Source organism: Aythya marila (assembly GCF_965140915.1).
Source record: "Aythya marila genome assembly, chromosome: 2".
Classification (NCBI taxonomy): Eukaryota; Metazoa; Chordata; class Aves; order Anseriformes; family Anatidae; genus Aythya; species Aythya marila.
Genome location: NC_139043.1, coordinates 144674791 through 144701778, shown reverse-complemented (window position 1 = coordinate 144701778; position 26988 = coordinate 144674791). Strand labels below are relative to the sequence as shown.

The window sequence follows — 26988 nt, the reverse complement described above, 5'->3', positions numbered from 1 at the left end:
GCCTTTTCATTTGTTATCCCTACTTCAAGTAGAATGCATAAAAGACACACAGGTTCCCTGGACAAGACATTCAGAAAATAAAAGCTCTTTTCAGTCAATTATCTGGAAACATTAGAATCATAGAACCACAGAAAGGCTTAGGCTGGAAGGGACCTTAAACATTTCGTTCCAACACCCCTGCCACAGGCAGGGACACCTCCCACTAAACCAAGTCACTCAAAGCCCCATCCAATGTCTTGAACACTTCCAGGGATGGGGCATCCACAGCTTCTCTAAGCTACCTGTTCCAGTGCCTCACCACCCTCAGAGTAAATAATTTCCTCCTCATATGTAATCTAAACCTACCCTCTTTTAGTTTGAAACCATTACTCCTTGTTCTATCACTACACTCCCTGATTAGCCTGTTGAGCAAGGACATCAAGGTCTACCGTAGTCATCAAGTGCTTTTACTTTCTTTGAACTTGTTCCAATGGTGATGTTTCATTACTAGCTGGGGCAGCCCCTTTCAACCATTTCCTGGTATTCTGACACTATCCCATGCAAGAATATTCACCTCTAGTTCTGCAGATGTTGTTTCGCAAATAGTGGGAAGCACTGCAGAGAATTTCCATCATGATATCTCAACAGCTCTGTAGGCTGTGCTCCTGTGTCTTCATTTTACCAAATGTTCACTATAATAAAATCTTTTAAGTAGTAATGTATGTAGTTGAACCGTTTTTTGTTTGTTTGTTTTCCAAGGGCAATGTGCTCTTAACATGACTCAGAGCTACACAGGGGTAGGTAGATGAGGGTCAGACAAATGTAGTGGATTCTTTTTCACTAACAACAAGAGAATAAGGTACTACACTGTTCAAATGTTCATATTTTGGCATTATGTTGTTTCTTTGCTTCTCATAGACTTCCCCGTGCAGAAGATATGGACTCCAAGCTGGCCATGGACCTTCTGCAGGGGCATACCAGTTAACCATTTGGCAGTATCAAAAATTGAATACAAGTATTTACCATATAGTGCTACTGAAGAGCATATAGAGCTAGAACAGTCTCATTTGATGATTAACCATGATGAAAAGGTCATTCTTTAGTGTACCATAAATCTGTGTATAGAGAGGCTCTGCCCTTTATGAAATAGGCTCCTGGCATACAGAAATGAGTCCTAGTGCCAAACTGATGTGTTGAGAACAACGGTGTAATAGAGATTCAAATTCTGAAACTCAGGCAATAAAGGTTGTTACAGTGAACTTCCTCTGGCTCCGTCTTGCACTAGTAGAGCAGTTTTTATTTATTTTTATTCATAATTTTTATTAGAATCTTCTGTTAGCTTCAGACAAGGATATTTGGTTGGCTTGAGGGATAACTGGAAGGAGACAATGAAAGGAAGTGGATAAGGTTGCAACATAATGTTTAGATGTGGTAAACTGAGCCTATTTCACCCCAAAGACTTAAAGGAATACAGACATGCATTTTCAGGTTGGCAGAATTGTTGCACACAGATAATACCCTAAAATTTGCTCTGTGGATATCCTGGGTAACGTACAGTGTCTGAATCCAGTTAAATAAACAAGGCGTTATTGTTTAGTTGAATGACAATGAAACCCATACTTCAAGGTAAGTGATTCAACATGATCCACTGAGGGTTGATATTTTCTAGAAAACAACTGCCAGGATTAATTCATAGAAAAAAGAATAATATAATGCAGGCAAGCCTTGATATATATCACTTGGATGGGCGTTGGGATATTGTATATTTCATCACCTTAAGTGGTTTCTTCATCAAGGAAATCCAAAAACTTTGAACATAAGGGAAAACATTAAGTATATTTTGTCCTTATAGCCACTGGATTTTGCTCACAAAGTAGAATTGTCTTTGAAAGTGAAATTTCTGAGTTTTTGGCATGTTTTTATGTGCATTGGAGGTTTTTCTCCTTTGGCATATTGGTTTTTCTTTTACATATCCTTATTTCATCAGTTATATTCACTGAATGTGATTCCAATCTTTTTCTCCCTTGTTTGTTGGACCACTGAACCAGGGTAAATGAAGGCACATGGCCAACCATATGGTAACAATAACATCAGTGCTGCAGTAGAGGAAGATCAAGAGTTGCATATACATAAGGTAATATGGAATATATTTATGCAATTTTGAAGAATATCACTAGTCTGTTTTCTTCAGTAATATTTATGTTCTTTGGAATGACAGAATGAGGTCAAATCCAAGATGCATTACATTGAAAGTACCAGTCACAAAAAAAACTTGTCCCTTTCATCTGTTCTAAATTTCAATCTTGCATATAGCTTTTTGGGAATTATAATATATCAAGCGCTATTGGTATTTGCCTGGAAAAAAAAGTGTAATTTTCTTTTCAGAAAATTGGTGTAATTAAAAAAAATGGAATAACAGAATGTCTAGTGTTTCGAGCAGTAGAGCTAGAATTTATGTCCTATACAACTTCCCATTGTTTCCAGAACAGCCCATTTATTAGATCCATTTATTTTGCCAGCTGGGATAGCTTCAGTGTTCAGAAAGTAGTAGTACAGACTGTAACATATAAACCTGTATACAGTTGTTAATTAATTTTTTCAACTAAACATTGAAAAGATATCTGTGAAAAATCTTGTAAAAAAATGACTTCGCATCTTTTAAACAAATCTAGTTTGTTTGTTGATCAAATCTAGTTTGTTTGTTAGTCATCAGCAGCTCTGGAAGATCCTCATATATGCTTAACCATCAGTCTTAGTTTAGTTTTGAGCTGCTTAACTTGAAATTGGTTTATCAGTTTTTATTCATGTAAACAGGAGAGCTGGAAAGATGGCTAAAAGTAATAAATAATTGTTCCTAGCAGAATTAGGTAGGACTGCAACACTTTGAAATGTTGTCTTAAATGGAAGTACCAGAGATTTTAAGAAAAGGGTGGAAAACATCATTTAAAATTGTAGTGATTTCATTAGGGATGGAAGAGGTTAATTCTTTTAAATATCTGAGAGTTTGTTTAACTGTTAAATTAAACTATACATAGTGTATTCAAACCCATGGAAACAAATAGACTCGTCAATCTGTATTTTTAAGTGAACAGCTTCTATGAAAATATCAGCCAATATTCACTTTACCACATCTTTATAGCTGTCATTTACAACTCAGGTAAATATCGTTTACCAGCTCTATTAATTATGGAGTTTTGACATCCTTCTGTAGATATGTTATAGGTCTGACTACCACTGCTACAACCAAGCATACTTCATTACAAATTAGGTTTGTAACAGACTCCTGAGATTGCTAAAAGGAAGCACGTGTGATTGGTGAGAAAACCGAAGAACTAAAGATTTAATTGCAAGACAGTTTATCAGAATCTATTTTATTGGCACTTTCTATGACATCTCAGACTTTCTACTGCTAGAGAGAAAATATGAGGTACATATTCACTACGGATGGATGGTATCTAAGGTGAAATTAAAAGACAATTTACATTTTTCAGTAATTTTAATTTCTGTCCAAGAGTTCCTGGCAGGCTAATGACAAAAGAGAATTGTAAGGTCAGACTACAATGGAATCTTCTGTATGAAGAGCTCTAAATATTCTGTGGTGTTCTTAAGTGGTATGTTCAGTTCTGTGTTACTTGAGCTAGTGCCCAATACAGATCCAGGTAAATTAGTCAGCATAATGTTCTAAATATTTGCACATGTGAAAAATCTTTTTGGGGTAAAAATGTTATGTCATATCAATGTTTGCCTGTCAGATGTACTGCTTGAGAATGAATGACCTCTCTTTTCTGTTTCTTCTGTTAACTCAGACTAAATTTCCATCATATTGTGTACCTATTTAGGGTTCAATGAAATTATCATAACAGAAATAAAAGAAAAAGAAATTACATTTGAACAGTTTGGTGTAACCCAATTTATTCCAGGCTCAACCACATAAAGTACCATCTTTCTGCCAAAAGCCTGTCAATTAATTTTAGAAACCAAATAAATGACTACTGCATTCTTACGAATAAAATAATATTTGACACAAATTTAAAGCTCTGCTGTTTATATGTGAATGAGTCATGAATACAGACTTCCACTTAGTTTGCACTTGTTTCTGTAGGTAACACACTGATCATAAAATATCATATAATTAGAAAGGAAGAGGAAATCTTGCTGCATCAATCATCTCCTTTTTTAAGAAAAGTTTTGCAAGCTGAAATATGCTAACACATTTTTTTGACAGTTAGGGCAGGTGGGCAGATATGTGGTGCAGCTGAAGAATGTTACTTGTTAAATCAATGCAATTTTAATCCGAGAACTGTTCTTTGGTGGCAGCTTCAAAAAGAGTTTTCATACTAATGGTTGAAGACACTCTTTATCTTTGAACCTGATACTGAAGCATAGAAGTTACAGTACATGTGAGAATAGAAAGACTTCCTAGCTAAGGGAGGGACTGAAAAATGTAGAGGAAAAGTAATAGAGGGAGATTAAGATAACAGATATTGAAGTGGAACAGTCACATGAAGAGAAGAGGTTTCTTTCCAGATATATATTTTTTCCCTTGTCAGAGGTGGCAAATAACTAGATCTTTTATTTTTTATGTTCCCAAATTAGAAGACATTTTTCACAGCTCTTTTGCTTCCACAGTGAATAGTCCTCATGGGATGGAGAGGACTTCAGTTATAACATCTTGCTTTCTCATAATCCCAGTTTATTATGAAAATACCACTGGTGGGTTTTCCCAGCATGACATTCCCTGGACTCAGGCCCATATTAATCTGTTGTTTCAAAGTAAATTAAGTTGGAACCTGTTTTAGCAGACTGGTTTGTGAAATAGAAGGTTTCAGAAGTTTTGTTTGTAAGCCTACTGTATATTGTCACCTCTTTTAACAATAATCATCTCAACCAATTTAGGGACAGTCTTCTCACGTACCAGAACAGACAGTGCAACCTTTGCTGAGTCAAGCTGAGGCTCAAGTGGCTGCTGTGTTCTGTAAAAGATGGATATTGAAGTTTCAACCTCATGGTCTGGAATCACCAGACCTAATGCCAGTCTCTAACGCTCAGAGTCCAAGTGGACTCCCACTGCTGTGGGAGCGAGAAATGCACCTTGAAGTTTTCAATCTGTTGAAGAGCTCAACTTTGATGTAGAATTAAAATATATTCTGTGTTTCATTTCTCTCCTGTGAGAAGAGGGGCTGTGCCACCAGCTGGGGGAGCACCTGTAGCAGTCGCACTGGATTTCCCTGGTCCATATGGCCATAACTGACCTTCACTCCAGAGCAGTAGCTGACGTGTCTGGGAAAAGAGGTAGCTAATTTCCCCTCTCCAGTTCCCAGACAGCTGGTGATGAATTGTCCCTTATAAACTTCAAAATTTGAGTGCTTCTTCTGTTATACAAAATCCAGGGCTGTTAACCTTATTTTGCACAGTGTAATGCAGCGCCAACCACCATGGGGAGTTAAAAAAGAAGGACTTATAGAGATATTCTGTGATTCAGACTCTTCCTATAATGGGTCCAACCTTTCTTTCCAAGCTGGAATTGTTTCAGGCTGAGGTTTACGAGACCTGATGCAGGAAACTCTTCAACTTCAGAAGAACCTTGTCAAACCTTATTAGAAAGTGACAGATGAGTTTTGAAGTCATTTCCATTTGTTTGAACAGTTGGTGAGGTGAATCCTCGCCCTTTTGGAAAAATAAATGAATAAATAAATAAAAATAAAAAGCACAGTTTCAGTGCTCTATTTTTTTTCAAATAATTTTGCAGATATTTAATCATTTACCACATGGTTTTAGAGAGTAGATAAGTTAAGCCACTTTCACAAATGTGGATGGAGAACAAAGACTGAGCACAGTTTGTCCTTGGCATGCTATTAAAGAGGAATTTTAAGAAGAAAAGAAAAGAAACTCGGAACGGGTCTCCAGCTCTACAAGTTATATGCACAAACTACTATTAGCTCATGACTGTGTGAAACATTCTAGGCTAAATCTTACAGCATCTGAAAGACTGCAATAGTTTGGAGAAGAGTTTAATGCTATCTCTACCATATAGAGGTCTGCAATTTCGTATGCTACCTTAGGCAACCATTGGCTAAAGCACTAAACTATGAAATTAACCTTTTTCACATGAAATTCCAACCCTGCTGGATCATCCAGGAGTCATCATTTGCTGCTGGAGGAAATGCTGTCACTTAACAGGCAGGCATAAAAAAGTGATGAATCAAGAAGAGTGTTTTTCCCTTTCCTGGAAGACTGCTCTGGCTTCATCTCTGCCTGTTGATTGCAGCCACTCAGTGCTGCCAGAAAACCACAGAAAGGCAGTAGAGTCATACAAAACTTGTCATTTTTGTGAGATCAGTGTCTATCCTTAAATGGCCAAGCTAAGTAGGAATCATCCCAAACCACCAGAACTGCTTTTGTATTGCTCATTGGGAGGCTCACAACATTCATCCCTCAGAGAATCCATACCATACCCAGATGATATATAATCTAGATACATGGCACAAGCTTTTTAGAATTTGTCTTACACAGAGAAGTTTTCAGATAAGACATTTTTTTCTTTGTCATTTTCACATTTTGTTACTGAAATTGAAAATATGTTCCCTGTGTAGCAATAAATCAATTTTCAAAGAATTTCAAGTATCTTTTACCTAGCAAAAACCTTACATACCTTTGCATAGATAAGTTCTCCTATAGCTATGTTGCATGATTAAAGAAAGTTAATATGATGGATCTTGCATATATAAGAAAAGTACAAGTATTTTAAAAGTAGGACAACTTTCAAAGTGCTATGCAACACAGAAGGAAGTGTGTAATATAGGCAGAGTTGCAGAGCCCCTGTTATATTTCAGAAGTCTGGACCACTTCTGTCCTTTTTATGTACATCATCTCATGAATGAATAATACCAGTCACAGAAAGAACTAAAGCCAATGGAAAAGTAGTCTTGGACTTGAAGTGCAAAAGTTTGTGTTTTCTTCCCAGGTTAACCTGTTAGATGATAAAATTGGCATGCTGTCTTACATCAAGGTCCTTGTTAAACTTGTGCCCTGATTGCTTGACCCGTGTTATTTTCTCCTGCATCAGTCAGGTACAAGTGTCAATCCAATATTTCACATGACCACACAACAGCAAAACTTCCAATTGCACATCTTGTTCAGGAACTACAGGACCAAATGCCCAAACTCAGAAATTGCTGTGACATTGCCACTATTATCTCCTTTCTTCAGTATGATATTACATCCCAGCAAAAAGTACTGGGCTTTAGCTATAAATAACTGCATTGACTCACGTTTCTTGCTGGCTGTAGGCTTTGTAATGATGTATCTCACTTTCTACCTGACTTTTGTGTGTTAATACACAAAGATTGACTCAGTCAGTAAACCATGTATGGAATCTACAGCCCCACCACAGGCTCAGAAATACACTCAAGCCACCTGTGAAGGATATCTTTAGAGGAAGAAGGGCGGAGGTGGTTTTTGGCACAAACCCAGAATGCATCCTTTCAACTAACATTTGGCTTACTGGATTTTGCTGTATAACTATGTTAAGCTTTTCTGTAATGCTTTGTAATTTCTAGCCCCTTTCAGGGAAGACCATGTGTTGTGTGCCCTGTCTTCACCTTTAGCAGCAGTCTCATTTGGGCAGTGTATCAAGGCCAGGCTAACCTTCTTCGAGATCAAGTAAACTTCATGAAGGCTGAACTGGCAACTAATCCATTTCATTACAGAGTGGCATGAATCATGTCAGTCATTCACTTGCCTGTTTTATGATTAATTTGCTGGTACACATGAAATACATTTTGCAGTTTCCTTCAGCCTTGATGGTTGCTGTAGCTGGGAGATTTGGCTGGCAGGACTGCATAGTCCACTGCCCTGCAGTCAACTCCTTTGCTGTTGGCTATTTCACTCTCAATCTCCTCTTCGATGACAGCAAAATAGTCTCCATAATGGGCAGAAGAAATGACAGAGACTTGCTTTTTGCATGTAGAAAACATTGTCCCAGATTTGACCTCAGCAAAACTGCTCCGTGTGGCACTTTTCTAGTTATGCCTTAAAGAACTGGATTGTGTCCAGGCCATGGTGTGGTACTAATTACCACAGTTTTTGGCTAAAAATGAACTATAAATCTTTAAACACCAACAAGTCTGATTAGGTTTGATTTTTTTTGGCACTGTAGCAGTACCTCCAAACAGAATAATGTTTTTGCAGAACAGGTTCAGTACATCTGATACTTCCTTGCATGCAACACTTATCACACAGGTTTATTGAAGCAGGAAATGGGTTTGCCAGTTTTATTCTTAAAAAAAAAAAAAAATAAAAATAAAAAATTGAGGTAATGCCAGATTTTAAAGTGATAGAAATTGGCATAACACCATTGTCCTGAGTCATGTTTTCAGTAGCTCAGGATATAGCACTTGAATTTTAATCCTGGAGGCTAGAGGTAGAAAAGGTTTATGAGGTCATATCACCTATGTCCCTGTCAGTGAAAAAATGTTCCCTTGTGTACAGAAATAGGAAGCAGCCCTATTTTGTTTTAAACGTTTCCCCTCCACTGGTGGTGTTTTTTCCTCATTCTTTCAGGAATGCTTCATTTAAATGTGTATTTTCCTGGCACTGAATAATATATTTTTATTTCACATTCAGGTCCACAATCTCTATATCCAGGTAATATTTTTTCCCATTTTCTGTTTACATTTTTCAAATATCCGTAGACCATCATCACGTTTCAGCCTTTTATACTTAACTCGTAGTTGTTTTTCAAAAGCCAATTCACTTTAGAGCCATAATTGTTCTTATATGTCTTTCTTTAAACTACAATCCAGTCTGTCAAAAATCACTTGCTGTCCTGCAATAAGCACAATATTCAGGTGCAGATGAACAGATTGGAACAGACAGACTTTGTAGAAGGATGAGAAGAAGAGATACAGACTTTCATGTATGTGGGGATGGTTGTCTGCGCTTTTGGTGTCATGTTGAATGGAGACGTTCTCCAAAGTAACACCCACTGGTCTCATTTATCTTCCAGCACATAGATGTGGAGTAGGAGAAGCATGTTTCAGTTCTTTAAGAGTTCAGTTTAAAGCAATCACCCAAATCCTACTCAAGAGTGCAGCCTCACAGAGATTGATTGCAATGATCACATCAAGGGATGACGTGAACAGGTCATTTTTTTATATCACAAATAAGAAAAGTGACTGCAGAACAGGGTAAAGATAACATTGCTAGCTTTATATTAGCTTGCTCAGAAAGATTTAGATTACCTTCTTGTTGAGGTAAATTAGCCTGTATATAGCCCTGTGGTGCCACAGAGTTCCCAGTATGAAAACTTGCTAGTCCCCTTTTGAAAAACACAAAAATTTCCTTGAAAATATTGTCCAGGTTTAAGAATTTGGACTCCATTTGACTTTGTATGCTGCTGAGAGGAGCAACTGCATACATAAAAGAGCTCCTTTTCCTTTTTATCCCTTTTTTTCTTTCTTCTTGTGCTTCACATAATGCTAATTTCTACAAACACTGTCTGGTGGACACAGTCCTTCCTCAATCAGCAATAAATTGGCATTTCTGTTTCCATTGGCATACCCAAAAAATCACAAGTCTACACAAAGCCAGGAGACTAGAATAGAGTAGATTTGTATTTCCCAAGTAATGCCTAGAGCTCTGAACAAAAACATCCATGGAGTTCTCAGGGCCCAAATGGTCTTTTAGCAAATACTAAGACTCTCTAGAACCCAAAAAGGGGAAAGACTGACAAGAAGGATGCAAATGTCGTGATGTTCCTCTTGCAATACAGGAACACCTGTGACTGAAAGAATACATGGCTGCCCACTGCATGGAGATAGTTATTTGAATAGAAGCTTGTCTGAAGGAGAAAGTCCCTAAGTAAGCCACTTGGGCTTCTCTCATTAGGAACTGCTGAGAGTAAAGGACAGGATTTACAGTCTCTCTTTCACAAGATAAAGGAGAAAATGATTCCCTTTTCAGCAATTAGTTATCTCTTTCCTACAGACACCTTTTATTTCAAGCCTAGAAGAGGGTTTTGGCCTTAATTTGAGGAAGGAAGTGCTATTGTTATATTCCTTTAACACTGATGGGATCTCATAGATCTGGAAGCATGACAGTACATAAATATCAACTGATCTCCCGCTGCTTGATATTATCCAAATGTGGCTGCTGTTAGTGTGTAGCTATGGAAATGTCAGTATCTGAAGGATGTCTGCTAGGCATGGATAGCCACTGGCATTTCAACATCAGACTGAAATGTCTTGGAGTGCCCCCATGCTCCTTGGAGGCCTGTACAAACCACAAATAGTGATAACCCTGAACCTGCAAACTCCCTGTTGCAGAATTATTGCAGAATTAGCAAGGTTATTAGAGTCAGTTAGTGCCACAGCAAAACCCAGCATGACACCACGCTCTGATCCTTCCAGCACCACTTTATGAAGCATTCAGAATACTCATCATGACGCTTAGTGTCTATTACTTAAAGATGTTAAGAAGCTAAGATACAGAGAGCCCTCCTTCATTTCTGATGTGGCCATGACCTGGGAAAGTGTAATTATTTTGAAAGGAAATAAATGATATAATCAGTCTAGAGGAAGGTCCTGAAAATAACCGGCAGAAAATTACAGTGTCGTATATTCTGTACCTGTCTTGAGTACTGTAACAATATAGATAATAAATCATTTTGCCTATTGTATAAGAAAAGAATATGAATATATTCTAAATAAATTAGGGAATTGAATCCGGGAAACTATAGGTCATCTAAAAACTGAAACAAATATGCCATAAAATTATAGGAAGCAGTTTTCCATATTGTGTCTTTGATCAGTCATATTGGGTGAATTTGAAATTATATGTTTTATCCCAAATGGTTACTATTATTTCTACATTGATTTGGCTGGAGGCAGCCCCAGAAAATATGAAATTTCTTGTAAACCCATTACTAGCCAGATGGTTGAGAAAGGTCATGAATGAGTGGGAAAAAAATGGCCTGTTGCAGAATCCAAACAATAAATATGGAATCTCTCAAAAAGACACCCTAATATGTTGTTGGAAAAAAGAGAAGAGAGTATGATGGAGCTAAAAAAAACCACTTTATTCATGTTGCAATGATTTCTGAACATGTATCTCTTTCTTTTATAAGGAAAACAACTACAATAATGTAGTTAGATCTTTGTTTTATACTTATCCAATCTTATATAAACAATTTATTCCCTCTTTCTTTCTTTCTTTCTTTCTTTCTTTCTTTCTTTCTTTCTTTCTTTCTTTCTTTCTTTCTTTCTTTCTTTCTACGCGTCTCTTTTGGATATATTCACAAATCTAATATTGTAAGACATTATAACAATTATTTATTTTTTTTGGTTGTTTGTTTCAGGGATATTCAGGCAAAATACACTACCCAAACTTTTTGTTTTGTTTGAATTCAGTCTACTTATTCATTTTGTCACTGTTAAATAATAATAAAAACAAACAAACAAACAAAAAAGATATAATAAAGTCTTTAATTAAAAAAAAAAAAAAAGTAGATGATAGTTCAATTAATCCAATGAGACCAGCTGGTCTTTCAGATCAAGGCACAATCCTGTATCCCAGAAATGTCCTCATTCCTCATGAAATCTTGTTGTATGGACCTGTAATTTGTTGGCTGGTAAAATGGATCACAGTCCTCATTGCCATGGATGGAAGACCCAGTTATTACTGCATTTGGAACTAGGAGAGGCACTACAGTGCGTTTTCCAACTGCTGAAAAGCTTGTAAATATAAGTGTAATTAAGCTGATAGCAATATGATGCACTTGGTCACATATATAAACTCTATGATCACTTCATAAATGTTATGAGATACAGTATCTTATTAAAATGGACATGATGGTGCCCACTTCTTTGTTTTGATAGGGGGATTTCAGATCCATAACCTGATTCCTTGTTGTGCTATGGATCTGCAAAGAGCAGACACTTCTGAATAGAGGACAAGGTCAAAATGCCCCCAAAAGCAGATAGGTCCTGCAGACTCTTCTTATATTGACCTTTGTTCTGCTCTCTGACAATTGCTCTAGACTTAGGGGAGGCAAAGCACCATTTTTATTTGTGAATAATTTTTAAGACTTTACATGGATGCAGAAACCTTTTATACAATATTAGCTCAAGCATTCAGCGTTGGTACTATTATGGTCAATGTTACTAATTAGTTCCATGCTAGGTCTCTTTGTTTCTAACAGTTGTTAAGAGTCAGACCCCTACTCTGATGTCAATGTGCTTTCTGAGTAAAATTTGTTAGGAAAAACAATTAGAGTAAAAAAATATCAAAACACAGGGATGCAAGTATTTGTTATAACTCTTTATCAGAAAATACTAAGTTGCAGCTCCTCTTTAAAAGAAATGTACTCTAAGGAAGTAGAAGTTCCTTAAAAATGTGGTTTGTCATTTTCTGAATTGCATCCCAGTGCTTGATATTCCAGATAAGGAATGGGACCAACTGGAAGAAGAAATCAAAGCCCCTCTAAACAGCTCTGACAATTTGTCCAGCATTCATCATTCACATCTACACACAAATCTGAAGCATGCTTGACTATCTAAAGGCTTTGTATTTAATAAAACCCTAGATTAAAAGCTGCAATACTACCCCAGGCTACAACCTACTGGCTGTATCCAGCAGGCAGCATGCCATAAATTTTGAAAATGTTATGGAGACATACTACATTATCATGGTGATGTTGCAAGATTTCCAGATTATTTTTCTGGCAGTAAGAGCTAGTTTAAGCTGTTCGTAGAATATCCAGAACTCTAGGGTATCCTGCAGTGTCTTTGTATGAAAACCACTGTATTCTTGGAAACCTAGCTCAGATTTAAGTAACCGTGGTGGTCTGGCATTTTGAATGCTATGGCTGTATACTGTGCCACTGTGAGGAGTACATCTCAGTAATATTCTTTGCTTCTCTGTGCTCTGGGCACAAGAGCAGCTTGGGGAGGACCACAGGCCTGAGCAGAAAAACATTGAGTGTACTGACAACTGTTGTGTTTTACAAATACATGGCCAATGTCAGGTGAGACTCCTTTGGAGTGGGTCCAATCCACAGAGCAAGAGCTGATCTTTAGTACTACTACATGGGCAAGGGCAATGGAGTATAATAATCTCATGGGTGAAATCCTGTTCTGTATTCCCTGGCTCTTCACCTGAGCGTCCTGTTATTTCATGGACATTAATGACTTAATGACAATAATGAATTATTTCTCTAACAGCTGTGAAATCAGGGAAAAGGCGTTATTCATGTCTTACATATGGGTACTAGTATATTGTTTTGAACTGAGTATGTACAACTGAGGCGTGGAACACACCAGTGCCTTTACCACAGGAACATTGATCCAGATATTCAGAAATATAAATGAGTAATTTCTACATCCATGAAGCTATTTATATTGCTTGGGTTTTTATTTATTGATGCTGTTCTTTATTTAATTTTAGGAAACAGTGTACCACCTTGTTCTACCATTTCTCTTAGCTGCTTATCTCATAAATAATACCGTAACTATTTTATGTACACTATGGGATATTTTTTAAGTGAAACAGGTCCAGATCAAAAATAACTTCAGTGGTGATTAAGCAGAACACTTACTTGATTAAGCAGAACACATAATTGATATTAAACAGATACTGTTTAATATCAATTAGCTGCTTCTTCATAGATAAGAAAGTCTTTCCTTAAAGAGATTATTCTTCATACGTAAATGTTGTAAGGTGCACATTACCTTACATATTGCCTATTTTGAATGGAAGTTTTCAATGCTGTTTTTCTGGGACTGCAAATATATCCATAGAATATTCATAATGGTAATTTATTTGACAAAATTAGAGCAGTGTGTAGTAATTTGAATCTCTGTCTTCCCTTTTAATTGCAAAAGAAATCTTTAGTGACCAGGTAGCAAGACCTGTCATCTTTTTGTGCTTAGAGACTTAGTTAACTCTCAAGATCAACTGTCAGGCAGCTTTTTCCAGTTGCAAGTTGCAGCTTAAAACAACTCTTAATTTTAACTCAGCAATGTTCATTCTGTCTCAGGGTTAGCATATAATAATATATAAGGAAAAAAAAAAGAGAGAGAGACTGAAACATCACAAGATAAGCATCCTTCAGAGAGTAAAAACTGTTGTGACTAAAAATAATTAAAAGAAAACAATATACTTAATAGCATGTTCCTGCTCCTTTTTAAATCTCAGTGAGGGTTAGCAGAGTAGATCTGCTTTGTGCACCAAAAAAGCACTGCAAATAATAATAAACAAAGAGTACATTATTTCCGTATGCTCGTAAATGGTCCCTCTGAAGGGTAATAATACATGTTGTTAATATATTTTGTAATTCCTTGCCTGTGCTTTTTCTTCAGTGATGACCTTAATGAAAGCCGAGTAGTTTACACAACAGACCAACATCAAATATAAGTTCAGGAGAAATCTGTAGGCCCTGTGCAACACAGGCCTGTGTGGACTTATTCATTGTCTTCAAACACTATTTTTGTGTTTACTTGGCTCAACTAATCGAGTTTCTGTCTCTGCAAGCACTAGCTTCAGCAATCTCAAATTAATGGAAAAATACTAAAAAAAAAAATCTTGGATGAAATTCAGTCCTAGTGTAATCACTGAAATTAATTGAGAATTACTGAAAAAATAGGCTGGCCTATATTTTTCTTCACATTTCATTTACTTCAAGAAATGGAACATGTTCAGTAACTTTATTTAGGGCTTGGAGGACTGTTTCCTCTCATGGTTCAGGTGAAGGCAGCATCTCTTCCCCTTATTTCTACAGCTAATGGGAAACAAATGAGAGCGCCCATCACGCCCTGTAAAAGGTAAGAAGCCCAAGGAATCTTTATCGGGAAAGGTAATCCCCTTCATCTTCTTTTCTTCCCATGCACTTCATCTTGTGCCAACAGTTTAACTGTCCTTGGATCACATGACAAAGATGGAAGTATCCTCCTAGGTTATTTGTTCTTGTCCAAATGGGGAATCACTCTCTGCAGAGCAAGAGGCTTATCTGCTTTAGGTTTAAACAAAATTCTGGGGCTCTGTCCTGCTGCCCACTACCTTGTGCTTACAGTGTAACTGAGGAAATATCTTGAAAATGTGTAAAAGGAAATTGCAAGTTTTCTACACCATTCTGCATTCTTGCATTCAATAGACTGTGTCTTTTTTTTTTTTTTTTTTTTTTTGGTATAGTTGTACCCCAGGTGGCTTCAGTATTTGGCATTGTTATGCTTCACTTGAGGCAAAGAACCTCAAGTGAAGTGTAGGTTTTGGATAAACCTACAGTTCCAGCTAAAATATGATGAAAAGATAAAAGAGGCAATGTCAGAGATCCATGAGACCTATTGAATTAGTACATATCAAACACATTTCTCACCATTAACCACCTTTTGCACATTACTAGAAGCCTTTGTCAGAAGACACCTGCTCAATCTGTATTTATTTATTTCTTCTTCATTATAGCTGACTGAATGGTGTAAGAAAAGATTAGCAAATAAAAAGTCTAAAAAATTGCCACTAATCATAGATTCATCTGATACTCTAACACACCTGACTGTCAGTCAGATGTGAAGTGGTTGTAATGAAAATTTGTGGTGGAAAACTTCAAGTCCCAGAGCAGAAATACCCTTATGATTCACAGGTTGAGCAATTGTACAGCATGCATAATGAGTACCACATAGGTGAAAGACAGCTTTTCACCTGTTTGGACAGTACTTTCAAGTTTTATATTGATTTAAAGAAATCAGAGAAAATAGAGTAAAATGAAATCACCGTCAAAGAGAGGAATAAGATTTCCAATGTTTTACCAAAATTCCTCCGTGATATTGTAGTTCCATAATGATATTTTAGATCAGCATTGCAACTAATGAGAATTAAACAAAGACAAATACCAAGTACAATGTAAAAAGAAAATCCACATTATCCACATTTAGGCCTCCAACTCTAAGTGACTTTATTTGCAGAGACAGAGTGTGTTGCAAAACTCATATGAGAATAATTCAGTTCAGGCCAGGATTATATTGACCAAATATTTATATTATGGTCATAATGCAATCCCCAATTTTCCTTTCTCATTTACTTTCCAATTCTAAGTTAATTGAGTTGGTGTTTTCACACCAGTATGGGATGTTAGAAACAATTTGAGGTGGGGATATCTATGGAGTGAATAGATTGAAGCCATAATGAAAATCTGGAGAAAAATAGTAACAAAATATTTTTCAAAAGTATTTCAGAACAAGATAACCATCTTAAATTTTCATCTGGCTGAATTTAAGTGTTCCTGATGTGAATACAATGATTGACCCTAAGAATATTTTTCCCTTGATGCTGGCCTCAAGATTCACCCTGCAGTAATTTATATTCTGCTGTCAAAGGTAGCAAAGATGAAAATGGCTGTTCCTTTCCTTGTTAACTCACATTTTACATATTTTAGTTTGTCCTTAAACTGACCATTTTGGGAAAACATCCATTCTTCTCTCTTTTTGCATATCAGGCCTGTACTGAATAGCAAATCAAATTACCCAGTTAGAAAAATCCCATGGTTACGATTCCTGGGCCACACAGAAGATGTATATTCTTACGAGCCTCTCTTTGTACATCTGCCATGGGCCAGGTCATTGGAAATCCTTTGGCAAGGATCAGGAATTGCCCATCAGCAGAGCTTAGTGCAGCAAGTAAGGGCCCTCTACAACTGTCTGCTGTGGAAAGCAGGTTCTGGCTACACACCCTGCAGAAATCTCACTTTGTTTTCTTTATTTGTGTGAGTAGAGTTTACATTATTGAGGACCTTTGTAAGACCACGGCCAAATCCCATTTCTAAAAGGTCACTGCTGTCTGGTTCATAAACACTGATCCATACCAGATCTTTCTAATATTACAAAACAGAAAATGACGGGGGAAACCTGTCTTAGTCACTCCCCTTAACTTGTTTTCTCCCAGTGCCATTTCTAGTCCCCTGCACTAAATATTTGTCATCTTTGGGCTGGGATCCATGGAGATATGAAATGCTGGCAACATCCTCAGTACACCTTGACTGCTGTTTCACCTCTACTTCCAGTTGTCAGCCTAAATCCTTTCCCTTTTGGCTTTTGCAACACGAAATGCCAAATATTTCACAATGAGCCAGTGGAAGTGTTTGTGGCTGTGTCAGTGTGAACAGCACCCTTCTCTTCAGTCATTGCTGTTGAGAAAGAAACACAAATTCCCTAATTCTGCCAGGCCAGGCACAGCCAACTGCCACAGCCTATCATTTGTAACTGCGATTTTATACATTTTTAAGACTGGGCTAATAAACAAGACTCCAGCCTAAGGGCTGGAGACATCCAAGCCACTCATCTGCTGCCACCATACAACCCACCTCTCAGGCCCTTACTTCATCAGCTACCGAACAAGGATACAAGGATCATAGAATCATAGAATCATAGAATATCCTGAGTTGGAAGGGACCCTTAAGGATCATCAAGTCCAACTCTTGACACCGCACAGGTCTACCCAAAAGTTCAGACCATGTGCCTAAGTGCACAGTCCAATCTCTTCTTAAATTCAGACAGGCTCGGTGCAGTGACCACTTCCCTGGGGAGCCTGTTCCAGTGTGCAACCACCCTCTCTGTGAAGAACCCCCTCCTGACGTCCAGCCTAAATTTCCCCTGCCTCAGCTTAACCCCGTTCCCGCGGGTCCTGTCACTAGTGTTAATGGAGAAAAGGTCTCCTGCCTCTCGACACCCCCTTACGAGGAAGTTGTAGACTGTGATGAGGTCTCCCCTCAGCCTCCTCTTCTCCAGGCTGAACAGGCCCAGTGACCTCAGCCGTTCCTCGTACGTCTTCCCCTCCAGGCCTTTCACCATCTTCGTAGCCCTCCTCTGGACACTTTCCAACAGTTTCATGTCCTTTTTATACTGTGGTGCCCAGAACTACACACAGTACTCGAGGTGAGGCCGCACCAGCGCAGAGTAGAGCAGGACAATCACCTCCCTTGACCTACTAGCGATGCCGTGCTTGATGCACCCCAGGACACGATTGGCCCTCCTGGCTGCCAGGGCACATTGCTGGCTCATATTCAACTTGCTGTCTACCACGACCCCCAGATCCCTCTCTTCTAGGCTGCTCTCCAGCGTCTCATCGCCCAGTCTGTACATGCAGCCAGGGTTTCCCCGTCCCAGGTGCAGGACCCGGCACTTGCTCTTATTGAACTTCATGCGGTTGGTGATCGCCCAGCTCTCCAACCTGTCCAGGATGTGTTTCTCTGCCTCACTTGTCCCAGGACAGGTGAACACATTAAAAGATTGAAGGTTACCTACATCTTCCAATGGTGGTATCACAGAACCACCAGGTCATGCTGCAGGATGGATGAAATTCAAGTGCTAACAGGAGCTTCAACCAGGTAAACCACAGAGGTGGCTTCCACACAGGTATGCAGCCAACATAAAAGTCCTTTTTGCAGTAACTTTCTAAAAGGGTTAAATGAACCATATTGATTGTAGTTAAGTAGCTGTGCTATACTTACTTTCTACAACACGTTAGAAAATCATGGGTTCCCTACAAGGCATAAGGAAACACTTTCCTCCTTCTTATGCTGTGCATGAAGAATACAAATAGAGAGTTAATGGTTTTTGACTGGGCACCTTTTGCTCTCTCTGCTGGCAGCCTGCAGGAACAGCAGCAGTTCCTCAAGTCCCGGGTATCCTGATTATTTGAAATCTCAGCATTAAGTAGTTACCAAAAGGAAATTTCACACTGATGTGAAACAGTTTATGTGTATATTGTTGAGTGAGCCAGTACAACATGCCTTTTATGTATCCTATGCCTCTTTGTATAAACTCACGATAGATGGCTAAATTTAAATGCAAAAAAGTGTGGTAAGAAAGTACCATCCCTGAGAGGCTAAGTATATGTTTGCCTGCCATATAATTTAATGCAAAAATTAGATTAATGAGTTACAACAAGGGAGAAGAATACTTTAGAAAATGCTTGCTGCATTAGAAATAGACAATTGAGAATGAAGGATTTCTCCACAGAGGGAAGATATCTTTTTTGTTTGTTTGTTTGTTTGTTTGTTTTTGTTTGTTTGTTTTGTTGTTTGTTTGCTTGTTTTCCCCTTTTCTGTTCTCCTGTGAGTGGAAGTAAGAATTGTCCTTCATTCTTTATTGTTCATGACTGGTTCTCTGGTTGGCTCAATAATAAGCTACAAATAAAAGTATTTGTTATAGAAAATGCATTTACTAATAGAAAGATGAGATCTCTAAATCAGGTGGATCTGTCAACACATGACCACCTAAATGCAAAAATTCCCATGATGATGAAAGTAAAAGCCTAAATTTTGTGCTGCCAGATGGATAAGATGAAGTAATTTCTTCTCCTATGTCTGCAGTTCAACACCTGGAAATGGGGTGTGAGAACAAGGCTACAATCCTCCCCCCTTCCCACACACAGCTCAGCCATGGCTCCCACATGTGGCTGTAACTCCCAAACATGATGAGAGTCCAAGGGGTGTCTTAGGTTAACCCTGAAAGAGATTTGCAGGCAGCGATGTTTGTTCATAAGGGAAATGAATCACTGCAGTAATACACACACACACAAAAAAAAAAAAAAATTAAATTAAAATTAAAATTCAAGAAATGGTGGGTCTTGGCAAAGGATATAGCCACAATCAAAAACATTGAGCATTCACGTGACAGAAAAACAACAAAAACTGAACATGCTACACATGTAAACATGAAAGGTAACGAGGTATTCCACTGAATTCACCAGAAGGCTGTGTTATGTCTTCAGCAGTACACCAGAAGTTGCTCAGAGATTCTCAGTTTTGAAGGCCAAAAGAGGACATTAGGCAGGACCTCTCAATGACACAGTATTGACTTCCACCTATCTGTAAGGCAGACACATGTATCTCAGAGGCTGGTGACAAAATCCATTCTCTTCTCTCTTCCATCTGAGGGTCTGTGGATCAAAATAATCTTTATTCAGCAGAATAATCTTTATTCAGCAGAAGATCATATACTAGTATCTGACCCTACAGACAAAAGATTTGAATTATGAAATCAGCTATGCCTTAGCAGGACTGAAATGAGGAAGGAGGAAAGAGATGGCCGGCAGGAATGGCAAGATTGCTTTTCCCCCAAGAAAGAAAGAAAAGACCCTTCCCTTTCAATTTAGGAGTTTCACTGGACTCACCTTCCTTCAACTTTTTTTTTGTTTCAACACCAGACATGAGATACTAGGTAAGCAAATCCAGTATTTAGAAACAGTTTTCCAGACGTAATTTAGACAGTCTTACATATTTTATCCAACCTCTTGCTGCTAGTCCTGAAAGCATGAAGGTCCCCTGGAGAAGCTGTGATACTGCCCAGCACCCAAGCAAATGTTGTGGATAACCAAAACATCTTTAAGAGACAGATGTTCCTATCTGGGCACCTGAATTTCTCCTTAGGCACTCACTAATCAGGGCTTGCTACATCATGTCTGGTGTCACATGTCCTGAGGTAGCTGGTGTGATCCTTCAGACCTTGCTCAGGCCAAACATCTGCTGGGCTTTGCCCACAGAATCTGTTAAGAAATGAATTTCAGGAGGAACCTGTAAGGATAGGGACCCTAAACTACTCAGCTCTTACCATTCCCCCACTTGTAGTGATGACAAAGTCCCAAGCTCCTTCCTGTGCCACCTCTGTAATCCCCCTGCGCTAGGGCTATAGGAGGAGGAACATGGCCAGCAGAGATCTCACTGGGTCTGGTCAGCTCCAAGTGCTTCAGGGTGGAGCAGACACGGGGTGGAGGTGCAGGGTGGATGTCGTCTTCCACAGAAACCTCATCACACTCTTCCCTGTAATGTCTTCACCTGCAGTCATGTGTTGCACATCTGTGGCTTGTTCAAACAGCTGAACACTACTGAGCAGCAAACTCTGCAACTCAAAATTGAAGGTTTTTCTTCCCCTGTGGTTCCTAACATCCTCCTTTAATTTCATTTCACTGTTTTCCTGCAGCTCTTAAAATATGATTCAAGGAAAACTTTAGTAAAGAGGGAAGTTTTCCAGTTACCACACCTGACTAACAAGAAAGCGAGCATCTATCTCCTTCAAATACAGAACAGGGCTTGTTCTTGAAAAGCAGACAGGTATTTTTGCAGTCTTTTCTGGCACATTGAAGGACTGTGCTTTCTGAGTATCTACAAATAAAAGCCCTGCATAATACAGTATAGATTCATTATTGCTGTAGCAGGACACCATGAAGGTAAATCAGAAAGCAAATAAAATAAGACTTCAACACCAAGAAAAAGTTGAAAGCTACACGCTGAACATGCTAGCCCATAAAATATTTTGACAACATTTCTATTATCTAGTATGTTGGTTTTACTTTCTTTGGGACATTGTGTTGGTCAAAGATTGGAAAATATCAGAAAATAAATCTCACTGCTGCAGTGAGAATTGCTATGCTGTGAACTATTTTCTTTTAAGGCAAATGGATATTCACCTTTCAAGTAAATAGGTGAATTTGGCAGTGGTTGCCCAGTCATTTTATGGGGGTGCCTTTCCATGTCTTTTTCTTGGAAAACTAAGTTGCTTATGCCTGATTCTTTTTTCACTTTTGGTGGTGTTAAATCCTTAACTCTAGTGTAGAGGATCATACCCTGCTTTGTGTCCAGATCTTTCAGCAAAAGCCACCCTTGGGGTACCAGTGAGCAGACAGCTCCCACTAGGAGAGTTCATCCTTCATTGAACAGCAACGCTGAAACAGCAAAAGGAATGTCAAAAAGTTTTATGGACACAAATGCCAGACTAATATCTTCTTTAGGACCCAATTCTCCTGTTATTCCAACACAGGGCATAACAACAAGCACTCTGATAAGGAAAATGGAGTCACACTGCAGAACCCTGACCTCAGCACAGGATCAAGCGTCTTTCTCATGCAAGACATTATTACCAATTGCTACAGCTGAAATATTTACCAGTAGTAAAATGCTTCCAGCATGAAATGCTTACAGCATGAAGTTCTAAGAAGTTCTTTTCCTCTGAAAATTAATCCTCAAATTATCATATGGGTCTGACTTGGAAAGAAAGGGAAGAAGCAAAGAGGAAATAATTAAATTATATCAAACTCCTCTGTGTCAGAAGTGCCGAATTTTTGGATTTCATATTTTCTCTCAGCAAGACTCTGCCTTCTCATTCCACAAAGTTGGTTTGAGTTAGAAATCAACCCAATCTTAAACAAATAAATAAAAATTAAAATTAAAAAAATATAAGCAAAACATTTAAACAGTTTGACAATAACAACAATAACAAAATTGTAGATTACAGGAAACATTAAAGCTTGAACCAAAACACATCTTTTCACTTCGTTCATTTCACTATGAAACTTGAAAAAAAATTAGTTTTGGTTTGAACCAAACCAATTTTCTTTCCTATCTGAAAAACCCATTGCTTACTGAACTCAGCTAATCACTTCAGTTTCCTTTTAACTAGAGGGCAGAATCATGTATTGTCTGGTCAGTTCCCAAATGATAGTTTGGGACATTTTGAACTAATCCATCTATGTCTGTAATATAATCCAAAGTACTGTTGGACCACCCTCAAGCAGATAAGAAGTAATATGTTATGGGAGCTATTGAACAGGATTTTATATTGAATAACACAGTTAGGTCACGCAGATGTTTCTTCTATTATACTAGTTTTAAATTTCTATTTCTTTCTGTAACCTGGTATTGAAATATTGGTTCTCTCAGTAATAATAGCAGTCCCTGCAGAAGAGTTGACTCTCTCTGTGCCTATTTTAGGGAAAGTCCTACCTTTGGTCACCTATAAAATTGTTCACCTCAGAAAGCTGAAGGATCAGCAAAGATTATATAAATGGCCCTGTGAATTCATATTGGAAAAACTGCAAAAGAAAAAGAGAGCACTTTATTTTGAGGTCCAAAGGTCTGTCTACTTCCATTTTGACTGGAATTACCCTGAAAAGTGCTGGGAATTTGTAGGTAAATTATAAAAAAAATATATTTTCAGGGGACTAAATGGGTGTGAGATTTGTTCAAAAGCTCAGGATATTTCCTTTCTTATTTGAATCTGATAACCCCTGGACAATTCAAATCAAGTAGAAATCTGACAGATCCTTTTGCTGTAGCTGACTCACAGGACACAGAAGGACTGTATCAGAGTGGCTGAGTAAAACTTAATTAAAAGAAGATGTGTAGGCATTTTAACATGCACAACTGTTTATACATCTTATCTCCTCATTACAGGAAGGCATATAACTTCCACATTCAATGTATTCTGAACAAAAATGTTTTTAAGCCATTTTTAATATCCATGAAGCTGGGCTGAAACCTCTGCTTATCTAAACTGTGTATCATGTAAAGATGTCTTTGTAATCTGCTTATTATTATACAATCACCATAAAAATCTCTGATGCCTTAAGACTTTTTTTTTTCTCTTCGTTTTATAGAAAACAAAACAACATAAAAAAGTTTGGGGAGACATGCAGAAAGCTTGGATGTGGGAGTGCAATCACTACAGCTAGAGTTCCTCTGAGGTCATCTAGTGGGCTTTTTGTAGTCATAATTACTTCCCACTGTGCCTGTGGCCAGGCAGGCGGTGGGTGAACAGGCCATGACTCTGCTTCCTTCGGTGTCCCTTTGGGATGGCGGGGTGTTCCTGGGCAGGAGAGCTGTTGCACACAACTCACCTCCTGTGTCTGTCTTTTGCTTTGTGTCTCCATCACCAGAAGTCTTTCACCTCTTTTGGTTTCATCAGTTTTCTGCAACTGATTTGCAGATGAGGCTGGGGAGATTCACCTGGTAGGGAATGAAGAGAGAAGGAGAGGTTCTCAACTTTACAACAGAGAGAGATGTGGGGTTCTCATTCTAAATATGAGGTTTTTCTCTAGCTCACTATCCACCTCCTCCCTCTCCTGAAGTGGGGAAAAGAAATTAATTTCTGCTGATACAGAAAAATCTATCCAATGAGGTGATTGATATTTATAGCTATCACATTTACAGAGTGAGCGATTTACATACTATTCAATTGTCTAAGCGAATATTTCAGTGAGCACAAATATGAAGGCACATTGCAAAAAGTATTAGAAGCAGGTTTGACACTGGGGGTCAGCTGAACTCTCTGCAGCTGATACCTAGCAGCTCTTTCCTGCTGGTATCTGGCTTATCAGATTTTAAAATATCTCATCAAAACTCCACTTCATTGACTTCAAACTTTGGTATCACTGGTCTGTTCAGTCAAGCAGAAACTGTGCTCTGCCATGAGCTGAACTCTACTCTTCCGTAGCTTTGTAGTTTTGCCCATATAATATGTAGCACTCATATGCAAATATTTCTAAGATTATATCTTGAACAATAATTTATATAAACGCATTTGTTTGCCATAAATGTCAACCATGTTTCCTAGCTCAGGAAAAGGGATGAGTGTTCCAGATATTGGCCAGTTCCTGCTCAGAAGATGTTGTCTGAAGAGAAAAAGGAGAGCGTATTCATCTGAATTGTGGTTGTCTTCATTGAAGGTGTCTATGGGTTAGTTGCCTTAGATTCCCTTGGCAACTCATGGAGTTAATCAATACAGTCAGCATAATTTATGCTTAGTAGATAAATCTGATCCTAAAATGACCATTGGCCACAGTATCATGTTATCATGTTATCACAGTAATGACCACAGTACCATGTTATTGATGGTACTGTGTACACCTACATTGTCTAGAAAGGGAGATTTGACAGCTAGTTCACAAACAGACATCCAAAATTCAGCAAGATGGTTCCCATATCTAAATCCTACCTAGGTGTATAATTACCAGTGGGATCAACATAACTACATAGGATGTATTTGGTGTACTCTTCCATGGAAGTCTGAGGAGCTGGGCCTTTCTTTTCTAACTTTATGCACAGGGTCACACCCATTACGAGACTGGGTGATGCATGTATGCAAGCATTATGCACATGTATTAAAGCTGATACAGGGTGAAGTTCTCACTAGGATATGTTTACATTTTCTTCATTGTGAAAATCAGTATGAATGGCTGAGTGCTGAGATTTTAGATCATGGTGCTGTGTCTGCTTTGTCTAAGTGGTACAGATTACTGTTAAGAAAAAGAGGAAATGAATTCTTAAGGAACCAGTTACAAATATGTAAGTATCATTAAACATCATCATAGTTAAAGACAGCCGGCTGTCCCTATTATCAGTATAAAAGTGCCTGGTGAGTGCCAACTTTCTTACTACCACATACTCTGAAGGAACTCTGAAAAACATGAGATGAAACTGCATCTGGGACCAGTTTCAGAACCAAGAAAAAATATACCTGAACTTCAGGGAGCACTTCATCTTGAGACAAATTCTACCTGAGTTAATCTGGCCTCCCTCCAAATATCTTGCAGTCCTTATGGCAATGCTTTATTCACCTGCCAAACATATAGAAACATGTACTGTATTTTTGCTCATGTCTAGTATGTTCTGCCATGTCTGTCAGCTCGTTTAATACCTACAGATGTCAAAAGATCCTGCAAGGTTCAGTAATTTGGGACAGTTCTTCAGATTAGATAACTTTGATTTCTTTGTGAATCTTCAAGTTTGCCTTACAAATGTCAGGGTATATACAGTTCTCTATTTTTGAAAGCATTAATAATGTAGGTGTAAACTGTGTGTGCAGTGAGATGATGCATCCCAGGATATTTCTTTTGCACGATTGTTCTTTCTCTCCATTTTTTTTTTCCCCTGACCTTGTGATGTGATGTGTAAATATCACATATGTGCTAGAGAAAAAGAACATGGCAAGTCTGGGATCTAGTGGTGTCCTTGTGGATGTTCCTAGATGGATTCAAAAGTTTTCATATTTCCTGGGTTTGCAGCAGTTTGATTTTCCTGGCAGCCTTGCTTTCAGCTTCTGACTCTCCTGTTGCTGGGAAGCTAACTCTCTCCATATGTTTTTGAGAGGGAGCTAGGCAGTGCTTGATCACTGGGAAGTAAATCTGGCAACCAGCTCACTAAAGCATTTTGTTTAGGAACCCCATTTGTTGATATAGAATGCCAAACACCCCTTCTTTTTTTATCAATAGAGTGATTTAAATTCTTGTTACATTTAGCAAAAGGTTTTGCTCCCACCCTTGCCATTAAGTGGCAGCTATAGGACCAAATGGAAAAGAAACAGCGAATTATTGCTCTGAATAGTGTTAAAGTGAGATATAGTGTTGTCGTCCTCCCCCTCTTCTCTGTTCCCCTTCCCACCTCCCCCCCCACCTCCCTGAAATGTCACTTTTGCTATAAAATGTTTATTATAGTAATGGAGTTGCCAAATTATTTAAAGTGATATGTTTTTCATATATGTACCTACCACTCTAAATCCATGCCAGAAAATCATCAGATAAAAGAGGGGTATTTCTAAATGCAGATGAGCCATAAACAGACACCAATACTGGAAGGAGTGTTAAAGCTGGGTCGCAGTGAGTTAGGGTGTCTGACTCCCACAGGTTACTAGAACATTACATTAGGTATAGAAGAATAAATAAAAATAGTGTCCTTGCTTATGCTAAGGAACAGACGGAGACGTCTGTAGATCCACCCTACTATAACGGCTGACACAGAACAGGCTAGCAATAATTATTGTCCCACCCACTAGATGAATAAAAATGAAGGAAGTCTGACTCAGAGACACGTCACTGTGTCAACAAATATTCGTAGTAACACATCTCGTGCATCTTATGGAGTTATAACATAATCCAAAGATGCTTGGAGTACTATAAATACTTAAGGTGATTTTGAAGTGCTGGAGAAGTTACAAAAATTGCTATAACCCATTAAAGTAGGTTTAAAGCTCACTGTTATAACATGACATAAAAGTTCTTCAACTAATACATGCAAAATATTACTGTGTTCTGGAAATGAATATTTAATGTTCATTAGAGTAGACTTTTACCTACTTATTCTGTCTGGATAACTATTTGTTTCTGAGGTGTGAGGATGGTACTAAAGGACTCTTGATTAACCTAGGAGTAAAAAAAAAAAAAAAAAAAAACATTTTCTCTTGGCTATGG

At 38.2% G+C, this 26988-nt stretch overlaps 1 long non-coding RNA gene across 1 annotated transcript in view; it reads right to left on the bottom strand.

The window, feature by feature from the left end:
* Window positions 1-19881: 19881 nt before the first annotated feature.
* The window catches only part of LOC309874317, a 28270-nt gene continuing 21163 nt past the window's right edge, over window positions 19882-26988 (bottom strand). Inside the window, exons 2-3 of the long non-coding RNA XR_014316817.1 lie at window positions 23641-23749; window positions 19882-19908 (exon numbers count right to left, since the gene is read on the bottom strand). This is a non-coding gene — a long non-coding RNA (uncharacterized lncRNA). The remainder of the gene's footprint in view (window positions 19909-23640; window positions 23750-26988) is intronic.